We start from the raw sequence: 14780 nt of genomic DNA, 5'->3' as shown, positions 1-14780 counted from the left end.
TCATGAGATTCGTACTTAACAATCTAAGTCGCGAATCTAGTTTAACTCGAATGCTCGACCTTACCCCTCAAGATATCGGTTATTCCTCAAAGTGTCCTTTATTTACCCAAGGTAGTATTCACCCCTAATGTGTAACACCCCTTAATTTCAATACAAGCCTCTTTCGTTGACACTTAAGCACCAAATTCTATTCCAAATGGAAGCCTCGTCTTCTCAACAGTTCCATGGTGTTTATATCTCTTTGACAGTTATCGAACTTCATCCAGTCTCGTCCTGAAATCTACCAGGAAAACATCTAATACTTTTCTTAAAAAACAATCTCCACTTAGATCTTTACTTGAAATCCCTTATCAGTCTAACGTTAATTCATCCATACCCATCATCTTCTAGTTAACACCACAACATAGCCTCCGTATCCTTGGAACCACTTCATAAATCCTATGTCGTCATGATTCGCTTCAACCCTATCTTTCCTAGACCGATACATTTAGGGAATTCAGAGACACTCGTCGACCAAAGTCGACTAATGTTCTATGTCTTAACTACTCTTCCAACTAAAGTGCTACAAGGCACGCTGTTTAGTATAAGAAACAATAAACTACTTAAGCATATCTTGGTTGACCGAAGACAACAAAGCACAAAACGCACATAGACTCCAGTTACTTGATACCCCTAAACCCGACTCTTGATCAGCTTAGGATACCCAAATCACAGCCCCCCAAAGAACTATAAATCGTGGCTCTGATACCACAGTGTAACACCCCAATTTTTAACAACGCAGATGTATTTCTTTTATAAAAAAAAAAAACAAATTAATAAAAACACCATGTTGTAACATAAACGACAAAAGTCATAAATAACTACATCATAATATACAACCGACCAAAAATAGTTTGTTTCAAATACATAAGTTCCATTGCGACAACAACATGGCAATAAGGAAGGGAGAAAAATAAAATTCATAAATAAAATCTTAAGTTGATCATTAATCTAATTGAGGGTGACTGGGTGCTGAGGATCCACAAGTGGCATCAAGCCTCACTCCTTTCGATGGCAAATCAAAATCATTGTTATGCTACGTCTTCGACGTCGTTGCAATTCCAGCACGACTCCAAACTCTAATAACCTGGGTCGTAAGCCCGATCCACGATAATGTAAAAAATCACCAACCGAAATTAACAAATAACACTTAGCACAATTCTTATATTTCAAATGCTCAAGAGAACCTTTCATTTTAGCATATTCCTCGAAATGGTTTTCATATGTCAAAAATGCATAAACAATGTTGAAAAATGAAGTTTTTATCAAAATGCACTGTCGTATTCGAATACAGCAGTATCGTAGCCGAATACGAGTGTTAAGTCAGTGGCAAAAACTGAACATTTGTATTTGACTACGAGATATTTGACTATGAGATGGTGTAGCCAAATACCAAGTCAAGTCAGTGGCAAAAATCACTCAGTCGTATTCGAATACGAGGTTTTTGTATCTGAATACGAAGTTAATATTTTGAATAAAAACTGAACGTTACAGAAGTGTATTCGACTACACACTGGTTGTAGCCGAATAAAACTGCGAGGTTTTTAGTTCTGGAAATGATTTTGATTCATTTAACACATACGATATAAAAGACAAGCAACAACCCTTAGCAATTACGACATAATAACAAACAATCACAAAGCGTGTATTTACAATTATCATATTGTAAGAAACATGACACGTGTACCAAACACCCTAATGCAATGCGTATATGCCAATGCACCTGATTCCAGAATTTCCAACAACAAAAAAACCCTCCTCGAGGGGCGTAAATCATAAATGTACCGCCTATCACATGCAAGTACTAATTACCAAAGTACCACCCATCACAGATCAGCACGATTTACTAGAATGTAGTCTATCACAGACCCACACAACCGTTAAATCTTCGTAAGGATAAGATGGACAGATCAACTCATGGAACCATCCTGTGGCCCATCACGGTCACCACTTAACATTGTGGCCCATCACGCTCACCACTTTACATCGTGACCCATCACAGTCACCACTGACACTATGGCTCATCACAGTCACCACAAGCTATGAAATGCATGAGCATACTCTGACTCTTTTAACAACAATCATTATGTAAATGCAACTATTAAAAGACTCCTCTTTTAATACTCATTTAACACTAATAATTTTTCAAACTTATCACATAGTACACTCAAAACATATTTTCCACAATAAAATTCATAACACACATATTATCAGTTATAAACACATAATCACATCAAACTTAATCTCCACAAATTCATACATAATCACACATTAATCACATCAAACTTAATCTCCACAAATTCACACATTAATCACCTCAAACTTAATCTCCACAAATTCATACACAATCACACCTTATTCACATGAAACTTTATATCCATAAATTCATACATAATCACAACTTAACCACATCAAATTTAGTCTCCACAAATTCATACATAAATCACACATATAGGGTCCTATATGCAAACTAAAAATTTGGAAGAAGCCCTTACCTTAGTTATACCTTTTTCCAACGGTTATCACTACCACAATCAAACACAGTAAAAAATCTTGTACGTGTCGACACCTTTAGTCAAATAGTATTTGACTTAGTCAAATTAATCCCTTAAACTTTAACTACCTTATAAATCATTTCTTACTCCTAACCCCCTTAGAGAATATTTTACTAATAAAGTTTACAATGAGTAAGGACTAATAGTACTATTAATCACAACACACTTTTAACATATAAAATATATTTTTAGAAATTAACATCCTTTAATTTTTTAGTGAATTCACTAACAATTTTTCGAAACATTTTAAATTATTTTTCTCAAATTTGCCATAACTCATTTTTTTGTTCTAAATAACTACATAACCACACAAAAGATATCAATAAATATTTTTTCTAGTTTCAAGGTTATAACTCTTTGAAATAGTTTCGTTCCTTTCAAATTATATTAAATATTTTATTTTTCTTTTCTTATCAACAAAGCTTGTATTTTAATTCATGAAACTTGGAATCCTTTTTTTTAAAAAAAAAAAATTGAATGTATACATATAAAAATTTGAAATAACAATTCATTAACTTTTTTTTAAAACACCAGTTCAAAGATTTTATAACCACATGTATACATTCCTGATCATCAATCATAACAACTATTTTTAGAAATGCATAAACTAAGAAAACTCATTTTTCTTTAATTCACCACAACAATATTAATATATCAGAGTTCTTCTCACCGTTAACTCGGTGCCAACGGTCTCAATTCCTTTTCGAGACTCAATGAGCCAACTACATAAACATAAATATTTATAACAATTTTTTCACAACTAAAATTTATCCAACCACAACAAAAGTCCCAAAGTTATATCTTTTTCACACATCAAACTTTTAAAACCAAATAATCTACATTATTTCGTTAAAAGTAAATAAAATGAATATTTTCCAAATCAAACATACACACACTCGATTATTAAAGCACCAAAAGTTTGAGTTAATAAAGTACCCTAAACTTTTTCTTTTTAAACTTAGTCCAAGAGTAATTAAAAGAGTAACATTTTTAACTCTAAACATTTTAATTTAAATCTATTTATTTTTCTCAAAATCTTTAACTTAGTTAAAATTTGAACTTTTTCACAACTTTTACAACTCTAATTTTTTTTTTTTTTTGTAAAATTTCAACTTCAGTTCAAACTCATTTATTATGTAACTCAAACACATCAAAAATAAATTTTTTTTTTTTAACCATTACTAACAAAATCAACAACAATAACAACAACAACAGCCACAACAACAACAACACAACAACAAGGATTTGTTAAGAACACATAAATTTCACTCATACCCCCACTATATAAAGTTTACGAATTTCGGAAAAAGAAGGAGGAAGTAAGTGTCTCACCTTAAATAAATTAGCTCAGAACCACCGTAGTGTAGAGATGAGCATCTTTCTCTCGTGACACTTCTTGAATGGAAGCTTAGATCTAGAAGAAGAATGAAGGTTTGTGTTTGTGTTTTTGTTTTTCACAACCAACACTCCTCTTTTTCGCACACAAAAAGGAAGAAGAAGAAGGACGGGTAGCAGGGAACTGTTCTGTTTCCTTTCTTTCATATATATATATATATATATATATGTATATACACCAATTGCTACAGGAATACCGTTTATTTGACATGTGTCTGTTTGAACAACGTCCAATAATCCTGTCCAGTTTTGATAAGAATCCAGACGAGTTTTATAAGGTTCCGCTTCTAAATGAAATTCAATGGGATCAAAGATACCATGTCTTTATCTCTAGGGTTCCAAGTACCTGGATCAATCAAAAGTTCGATTCTATCTGAATTGCTCATTTTCAAATGATATCCACAATGTTGACAAATATTCATTTTTTATTTCAAAATTTTCTTATAATTTAAGCCATAACAATTTTCGCATTCAATCCACAAATGTTTATATTTTTTAGTATAATCGGCATCATTATAATTTACTTTGTTAGTAAAATCACTATAGTTATTATATTAGTATTGTTGCTTTGACTACTATTTGTGACCTTACCACAAATATAACTATAAATGTTACTGTCATCATATTTGAAACTATTATCTAAAATGTCACTATCAAAACATATTTGAGAACAAAGATAATTCTCAATGCAACTATTAATGATATTATTCCAATTAAATTGATTATCATAATCAATCTCCACAACTACACATTCCACTACAAGTGAAAACCCTTTTCGCCTTACTTACGGGTCCAAAGCGGTGATTCTCATTGAAGTTGGAGAACTCAACTGGATAACCTCCCATCCCTTAAGTAGAGTTGAAAATGAAGAAGCACTAAGGGAATAACTCGATATGTTGGACGAAGGTAGATGCACTGTGACACTAAATGAAGTCAAATACAACAAGAATGTAAAGCCTTGCACCATCGAAGTAGGAGACCTGGTACTTTGGAGAGCCGATGTCAGTGTGAATAATGTGGGACAAGAAAAACTAGCACTAAATTGGGAAGGACCACATCAAATCATTTCAAAACAAGGAATTGTTGCATTCACCTTGCAAACTTTAGAGGGAAAGATTATTTCAAGAACATCGAACAGCCAAAGAAATAAAGAAGTGCTACATATCAGACACAAAATTTGAGTAATTTGTAAGGTGCACTAAATTTAAAGACGAGTTCAATAAAAAAAACCCCATTCTATTATCGTGCTTATATGCAAATAACACCAAAGGAAAAATCTGAAACCATCAATAGAATGAAACAATCAAAGGTGATCACGCCAAGTGTCCTTGTCAAATGGTCTAAATATCACCCTTTTCGGATAGCCACCGAAATGAGACATGGATCCGACAAACAAGGTCCACCTCTATTTGACAATTTTATTGTCAGATAAAGGGTCGAGTGGAACATGAAGTTGAAAACATGAGAATGAGGTCGAATTGTATTTGACAAAGTCGATAACTTTTTCATTATTTGATTAAACTGGTTCAGACTTAATGATTTATTTGGAGTAGAAGAAATAACAAAACTAAGGAGTGCAAGAATAAAGTGACACATATAATTTATCCTAGTTCACCACTAACTTGGCTACATCCAGTCCCTTCACTCAAAATAATTTAATCCACTAATTCAACAACTTGAATTACAAAACACCTGACCCTCCAAGTGAGTCTTCTCAAACAACCTTGAACTCCAGACTTTTGAGGAACACATACACCTTGACTCTACTAGGCAAGTATTCTCCAAACAATCTAACAACCCCAAATTGTTGAAGACGCGCTAACACCACTATAGGGTTTGAGTACAAAGGTTTGAAATTTGAGTAATTGCTTCTAACAAGATAATTATAAAAATGACTATCACACTCTAAGAAAAACCCTCACAAAATATTTCTCATTCGAACAAGTGTTTCTCTCTTTTAACTCTAAGATAAATTTGGAATTTTTACCTTGAGTTTTTCTACTCTTTTCTGATTTTTGGAGGATCTTTTTCTTCAACTTTGAGTATCTATTTATATATAAAACTAGGACTTCAATTTAACCCTTGTTTAATTATGAATTGTATCTTCATTTCTAGCTTGGTCAACAATGATCTTATTCAAAAATAATTTGGAACGAGATGTTTTTTGATAATATGTTCTTTAGCCATTTCTTTATTTCTGAATCCAATCTGAGAAGTTATTCTATATTGATTATGTTCGTATTTTGTTTGGATTGAGTTTTTAAATTCTTCATATTGATATTATTTATATTTTGTTGTAAATAAATCTTGATCAAATATTCTTGTAAATAATTCATATTTTCTTGTGATAAATCTTGATCAAACCTCCTTAAATGTTGACCATATTTTCTTTTCAACTTGGTCAAACATTTTCTTCAATCATAAATCATAATCAATTTTTTTTTTTAGATTTTCTTCAAAAAAAATTTGATCATATCTACTTTTAAACTTGGCCAAAGATTTTCTTCAATTATAAATCTGAATCAAATCTTATTTTAGATTTTCTTTAAAAACATTTTACCATATCTTCTTTTCAACTTGGTCAAAGATTTTCTTCAATCATAAATCTGAATCAAATTTTATTTAAGATTTTCTTCAAAAACATTTGACTATATATATCTTCTTTTCAATTTGGTCAAATATTTTCTTCACTCATAAATCTGAATCAAATTTTATTTTAGATTTTCTTCAAAAATATGAATCTTCTTTAATACTCTATGAAGTCAAATATATTATTATCATAAAATATTTTTACTAATATCAAAACTCTAAGTATAAAACAAACTTAATTCCAAGTCTTTGTTGGAAAATTAAACAAAATTTTAAACATAAGTTAGTTTGTATCGCTAGAAAATTTGCTAAGAACGGTGCTAAAGTTCTCTTAGCACATGAAGTTCACTTTAAGCGATGCTAAAATTCTTTTAGCGAGGCAAAATTTGCTAACAAAATTAGGTGGGAATCTCATGTCATGAACGGGTTATGCATGGCTAGGTTTCATTCCATAGAGTTTCTACGGGTCAATGATGACGTCAGCAATATAGACATCGAAATTTGCCAAGTGACGTTAATTTTGTTAAGCGAGGGTTGGAAATTTTGCCACTATAAATAGCCATTTAACCCCTTACATTTCAATCCCCCAACAAAACTTTCTCACTGAAAATATGTCATCCTAGATTGTGTTAACCCCAGCTCTATTGTTGTGTTGTCACATTTATGGCGCAAGCGAAGGTTATGATTTCGTTGGACGTTGTTTTTGCAAGTTAATATAGACCTATTTATTTTTGTGCTTGAATTAGAGTCAGGATTACCCTAACTTAATTGTGTTGTTGTTTGCGAACTCTTGTCAAAATGTAGGTCGTTTTAGATTTTAGATTTTCTTCAAAAACATAAATATTTGTTCATATTTTGTGAAATCAAATATATTGTTCTCATAAAATAATATTGTTATCATCAAAACTCTAAGTATAAAACTAAGTTGGTTCTAACAATCTCTCCATTTTTTATGATGACAAAACTTGTATTTTTTGTAACAAGTTTTCTTTATATTTTTTTTACTCCCCTAACTTAGGGTTCCCACTAAGTCTTAGTATCATTTTCTCTTTTCTTCCCACTTTATCAAATATCTTTCTTCTCTTTTGTCAACAGACAAAAAGACGTGAAAGTGAAACTTGCTCTTTTTTTTTATATGCTTTTTTTTTTAATAACATGAATATAACATTACAAGAAAATATAAAAACTAATAAAATCTAACGTAAAACTAGACTACTTTGAAATTATCACAACATCAGTTGGGTGTGGTGGTAAGATTTAGTTTTGATGGTAAGATTTTTGTGTTTAGATCTAGAATGTAAGATAGGGTTTTTGGTTAGGCAAATGGCAAAAGTGTTATCACAATAGATAGAAATGATGGATTCTAGGATTTTGTAGTCTTCAAGTTGATGTTTCATCCAAAAGTAATTAAGAATTGCAGCCAGCTGCTGAAATTTACTCAGCCTCTGTCGTTGACATGACAATGACGCTTTGTCTCTTATTTGACCAAGATATTAAGTTGTCGCCTAGAAATGTGCAGTTTCCACTAGTTCTCTCTCTCTCTCTCTCTCTCTCTCAAGTTTATCTCCAGCATAATCAAAATCACAATATCCACTAAGTTTGTACTTACGATATTTTTTGTAGAACAAGGTAAGGTTGATAGTGCTTTTTTGGTATCTAAGGATTTCCTTAACAACAATTAAATGTGATTTCCTAGAGTCAGCTTAAAATCTTGCACACACACATAAACTAAACATATATTTGTAGAGCAAGGTTAGGTCAGGAAGCAGTAAGGTAAAGTAGGGATTATATGTTTCAAGTCAATAGGTAGGGTGCATTGGTGTAACCATAGATTTGCAATCACACATCTTAAACTTTCTAAGAAGCTCATTTGTATATTTAGTTTGATGAATATATATACCTTTTTGACTTTGTTGAATTTGTATCGCTAAGAAGAACTTAAGTTCTCCCATCATACTCAGTTGAAACTCAAGTTGCATCAATTTATAATTTTTTTGGCAAAGAAATCCCTGTCATAGACGTCATATCAGAAGGAAACCGTAATGTCGAACATGGAAGTTTTAATTCCATCAAAAGAAAGCTCAATAAGATGATTTCATTTTCTCGTAGAGAAAAACCCGTCATCTAAGACGTCTTACCTTTTTGTCGATTCCGATTTTAATTAAAATTATTTATTTCTCAATCAATGTGTTAATACTTTGACTATCATTTATTTTTAACATATTTTAATTAGATGGATTATTACATTCTCCCCCTATAGGTTTTCTTGTAAACTTTTTGGCCTGATTTATATTTTTCAAGTCAATAGGTAGGGTGCATTGGTGTAACCATAGATTTGCAATCACACATCTTAAACTTTCTAAGAAGCTCATTTGTATATTTAGTTTGATGAATATATATACCTTTTTGACTTTGCTGAACTTGTATCCCTAAGAAGAACTTAAGTTCTCCCATCATACTCACTTGAAACTCAAGTTGCATCAATTTATAATATTTTTGGCAAAGAAATCCCTGTCATAGACGTCATATCAGAAGGATACCGTAATGTCGAACATGGTAGTTTTAATTCCGTCAAAAGAAAGCTCAATAAGATGATTTCATTTTCTCGTAGAGAAAAACCCGTCATCTAAGACGTCTTACCTTTTTGTCGATTCCAATTTTAATTAAAATTATTTATTTCTCAATTAATGTGTTAATACTTTGACTATCATTTATTTTTAACATATTTTAATTAGACGGGTTATTACATTCTCCCATTACAAATTCGATGGAAATAGAATCTCATTTCCATTCAAGTAAGTCCAAAGGCTATAGAGACTTGTTGGCCTTTGATGTTCTATTTTTTTCTTTTGACAAGTCAGGTTTTGGGAAACAAAGGTAGCCACATCATTCTTAATGCTTGGCCACCAATAATTTTTCATAAGATCTTTGATGACTCTTCATCATATGCATATTTTCCCACTATTTTAGTCTTAATTATCCTCAATTATTAGTTAAATTAAGGATTTATTTGATATATGTTGTTGATTTTTGTTCCTTGAGTTAAATTAAATGTTTTATGTTTTATTTTAGTGATTAAGTAGGAATTTTTCGTAATTTTACATTGCGTTGCGTTTTGGTGCAGTGCTGAATTTTGGTGAGAAATCAACATGACACATGTAGCGTATTTCAGCCATATCTGGTGTTGTTGATGTCCAATTGGAGTCAAACCAAATGCAAATGAAAGCTAGGATCCATAGCTACAACTTTCATGAAGACACCGGAACCAAATTCAGACTCGAAAGAGGAGAAAAATGCAATATACGCCGGACAACAGATGCTGAGCGCTGGAGCGCGCCCAAGCGCAAGTCAAGCGCTTTTTCCCAGCATTCGCCACTGTTGAAACGCGCCCAAGCGCATCCAAGCGCGCCTGGGGCGCGACACCCGCACCAACAACCATAAAAACACAGATTTTTACTGTTTTATGATCTTTTTGACTCGGGGGAACTTGGGAGACTTGTGCCCTAGCATAGAAACTCAAAGACGGCCGTTTCTAACGGGATTGAAGCAGTTTTATCAAGAATCATCCATGAATCATTCTTGTAATTCTTCTTTAACCCTTATCTTTTGTATCTCTGTCATGAGTAACTAAACCCTATTTGTTAGGGATGAGTGTAACCAGATGAAACCCTTATTTTTCTGATTTGATTTCTAGTTATATGAATGAGTTTATTGAATTATTTTTCTCATCTCTGTGCTTAATGCTTTTTATTGCTTGATCAACATTAAAATGTTCTACGATTTGTATTTTGAAACGGAAGTGGACTTTACGAATGCTTGAGATGAGAAATTCATGAATTTGTAGTCTAGACATAGGTGCAGGTCATGAAACCAATTAAATTAGTTGCAAAGCAATAATTTACAAGAGAATTTCTATACGGTAATGCTTAATTCTAATCTTAAATCCACTAAGGAATTAGGGGTTACTTTGGAATTAAAGGTTCTGTCACTAAGACATTAGGGCAAGAATAATAAAGAGAATTCGGTAATAATTCAATAAAGGAATTCAGTAACTAGGATCAAATTAGACACCAAGGTTGGATTCGAAGTGAAACTCATCCCTGACATTTTTCTCATTATAAAAGATCAATTTTATTATTGTTGTTAATTTCAAACATTATTTCAATCAACTTGGGAACCTTTTTGTTCAATTCTAGTAATCAAATATAATTCAATAGTAAAACGCAATCCTTGAGTTCGACACTCGGTACTACCGTTTTATTATTACTTGCAACGATTCAGTACACTTGCTGAAACGCTATCAAGTTTTTGGCGCCGTTGCCGGGGATTGCAATATCACTATTGAATTTAATTTATTTACTTAATTGAAATTTTTTGCTCTGCAATAAAATTTTTGATTTTATTTTATTTTATGTTATTTTTTTTATTTGTTGAACTTGCTAATGTCATGTCTAGTGGTTTGTCTCTCCTTTGTTTGAGATAACTATTCGTTGTAGAGCATGGAAGATTATAATGATGATATTCTACTACAATTATATGAAGAGGGTGATACTTGTCTTATATCTGGTATATGTCGCATGATTGAGGGACAAATCTTGAGTCATACATTTTTAAGATATCACCCTCAGATCCCTCTGATGAAGCCTCTTAGGTGTAACTTTTGCGGAGAAGCACATAAGAAAGGAAATTGTGCTGATGACCCACCACCACCAGAACGTACTCTCGGAGAATATGGGAATCGAATTAGAAATCGTGCTCGATTACCCATTCATCACCAACCGGTTACAGTCAATAAGTTTGAAATAAGTCCTGCTCTATACCGAGAGTTGAGGGAAATTCATTTTGCCGGTAGACATAACGAAGACGCTAATAGACACCTCACAAATTTCTTTGAGTTATGTGAAACAGTGAAGGTGGATGGTTTATCTGAGGAAACCAAGAAATTGAAGCTATTTCCATTCTCTTTGATAGATGATGCTAAGGAGTGGTTTCTTTCATTCCCCGCCGACAGCATCACCACATGGGATGATCTTGAGGATAAGTTCTTGGAACAATATTTCCCCCCAGCCATGTTCGTTAGAAAGAGGCAAGAAATCACCGGTTACAAACAGAAAGAGGGGGAATCTCTTCGTGACACTTACAGGAGATTCAGAAACTTACTAGCCGGATGTCCTAATCATGCTTATGACGACACTTCCCAAATGCAAATATTCTGTAATGGCTTGAGGCCGAGCACTAGAATTATGTTGGATGCCACAGCTGGTGGTTCTTTGAATTACAAAACCGCAGCAGAAGCACGAAAGATTATTGAGATCATGGCATCAAATGAACATATGATATTGTATGACAGAAGTGGTGGTTCAACAAGTGGTGTAATGGAATTGAATGTTATGGATGGGTTAGCTCCAGACAGGCTACTATCGAAGATGGAAGAGGTTATTGAGTTTAGTTGATTGGTCATCAGAACATCCGGGAAAATAGTTTATCGCACTTATGCAAAGTGCTTGCGTTGTGTGCTTCTATGATGAAAAATCTTTGTTCTGAAGTCTCTGAACTTACTGCTAAGCTTCTTGAATAGGAGAACACCATAACAGATCTCAAAGAAAAATTCGCTCATTCTAAGGATTTTCTTTTTCAAGCCAACTCCAAATTGTTGAAGGGTACTGAAGACTTAGAATCTCTACATAAATAAAAGGAATATCTTTCTTCTCAATTGGCGTGTGCCAAGACCAAGTCTTTGGTCATTGTTGAGGCTATGGTTAGCAAGTTTGATGCGTTGAGTTTAGCTGATTGGTCATCAAAACATCTTGGCAAATAGTTTACCGCACTTATGCAAAGTGTTTGTAGTGTGTGCTTCTATGATGGAAAATCTTCGTTCTGAAGTCTATGAACTTACTGCTAAGCTTCTTGGCTAGGAGAACACCATAACGAATCTCAAAGAAAAATTCGCTCATTCTAAGGATTTTCTTTTTCAAGCCAACTCCAAATTGTTGAAGGGTGCTGAAAACTTAGAATCTTACGTAAATAGAAGGAAGATCTTTCTTCTCAATTGGCGTGTGTCAAGACCAAGTCTTTGGTCGTTGCTGAGGCAAAAAAAAATCTTAGAGCAAATGATAGTTCTTTGGGAAAGGAATGTTGTAGAAGCCGACTCCAATGCATCGACCTTGTCTGGTTAGGTCGTTGATTTGGAACAAGAGATGACCGATCTCAAAGACGAGAAAGATGCTCTGTTGAATAACTTGTACGTTATGAGTAAGGATTCATTTGAAAATGTTGTTGTGCAGATCCAACTACTGAACCACAGGGTGGCTTTCATTACGGGTGGGATGGATTATACCAAGGTGGTCAGAGGTTGCGAGATTGTTGAGATCTTTGGCGATATGAAGAGAACATTGATTGCAGACTAGTTGATGAAATCAAACATTAGAAGCTTACTTTTCTACTTTTAATTGTTCATTTTTTTCTATTTGTAATATGCTTATTGTTGAGTTCGGATGTTGGTTTATTGGCTATAATGTTTAACCCTGATAACATTGATCTCACTCTTATCTTGAATATTTAATGGTTTCGCCTTTATCTTATCGTGTGTTTGTTGTGGTTGGACGCTTTTCTCTTGTTTATGCATCGGAAGTTCCTTCTAATATTATTTTATGCTCATTTGTACACAAGAAAATATAAATTATTTACAAGAAGATTTGGTCAAGATTTATTTACAAGAAGATATGAATTATTTACAAGAAGATATGATTAAGAAACACTCACAAGAAGATACATTTATTATTTGCAAATATATCATTCAGATTTTTACAAAGAACAAAATACTGATTTGGACTTAGTCATATACCTACTTGTGGAATTTCAAGAATTGGTCCAACATTATGTTCTCGCCCAAATCAAAGCAAACTCAATTTGAACATAATTATTCTGAAGAATTTACAAACTTAATCTGAACATAATCAATCTGAAGAATTTACAAGCTCAATCTGAGGAAAAGATGAACAGTATCAATCTGAAGAATTTACAAACTTAATCTGAATAAAATACGAACATAATCAATCTAGAAGGTCTTCTCAGATTGGATTCTGAAATAAAGAATTGGCTAAATAACATATTATCAAAAAACATCTTGTTCATAATTATTTTTGAATAAGATCATTGTTAACCAAGCTAGGAATGAAGATACAATTCATGATTAAACAACGAACATATATTTCTTAGGATTTAGTCTCATCTTATATTTCGAGACTTTAGCGAAAACTTCTTTCAGATGATTCACATGGTCAAATTCTTCTTTAGTTTTGATTATCATGTTGTCCATGTGTACTTCCAACATTTTCTTGATATGGTTCTGAAATATTAGGTTCATCATTCTTTGATAGGTTGCACCCGCATTTTTATGTCTTAAGGGCATGACGTTGTAGCAATAGCTATCGACGTTTCTCATGAACATTGTTTTCTCTCTATCTGGTGGGTACATAAGAATTTGGTAGTATCGTGAATATTGTAAAATATTTATGTTTTTTATGAAGACAAATAACAAGGAAAGTGATCAAGTTGCAAGCTCAAAAATAAGTCAAACAATCAAAGTGAACTATGGTCAAATATGCTAGAAGTCTTATAATGTAAAGGTACATGATGCAATCTAATATTCTTATATTTCAAATGCACATGAGAACCTTTCATTTTAGCATATGCATCAAAAGAATTTTCAAAGTGCCAAAATGCATGAACAATGTTTGAAAATCAAGTTTTTGACAAAAATCAATGTTGTATTCGAATACAACATGTTGTAGCCGAATACAGACTCAATTCAGTAGCTAAAACTGAACATCTGTATTGGACTACGAGACAATGTATTCGAATTCAACTACTAAGTCAATAGCTAAAACTGGACTTTTGTATTCGAATATGAGACAGTATATTCGAATACGAGTGCTAAGTCAGTAGCTAAAACTGCACACTTGTATTCAACTACAACTTGGTGTAGCCGAATACAAAACCAAGTTAGTGGCCAAATTCAAACATCTGTATTCGTATACGAGAATGTGTATTCGAATAAAAGCTTCAAAATTCAAATAAAACTGATCGTTACAAAGAGGTGTATTCGACTACAGTACTGCTGCTGTAGTCGAATACAACTGTGAAACAATGCAATTTTTCAGTTCAGATTCTACCTGGATCATTGCATATGTTCATCAAACC

This window comes from Cicer arietinum, chromosome 3, assembly GCF_000331145.2.
Source record: "Cicer arietinum cultivar CDC Frontier isolate Library 1 chromosome 3, Cicar.CDCFrontier_v2.0, whole genome shotgun sequence".
NCBI classification, from domain to species: Eukaryota; Viridiplantae; Streptophyta; class Magnoliopsida; order Fabales; family Fabaceae; genus Cicer; species Cicer arietinum.
Note: the sequence above shows the minus strand (reverse complement) of the source record.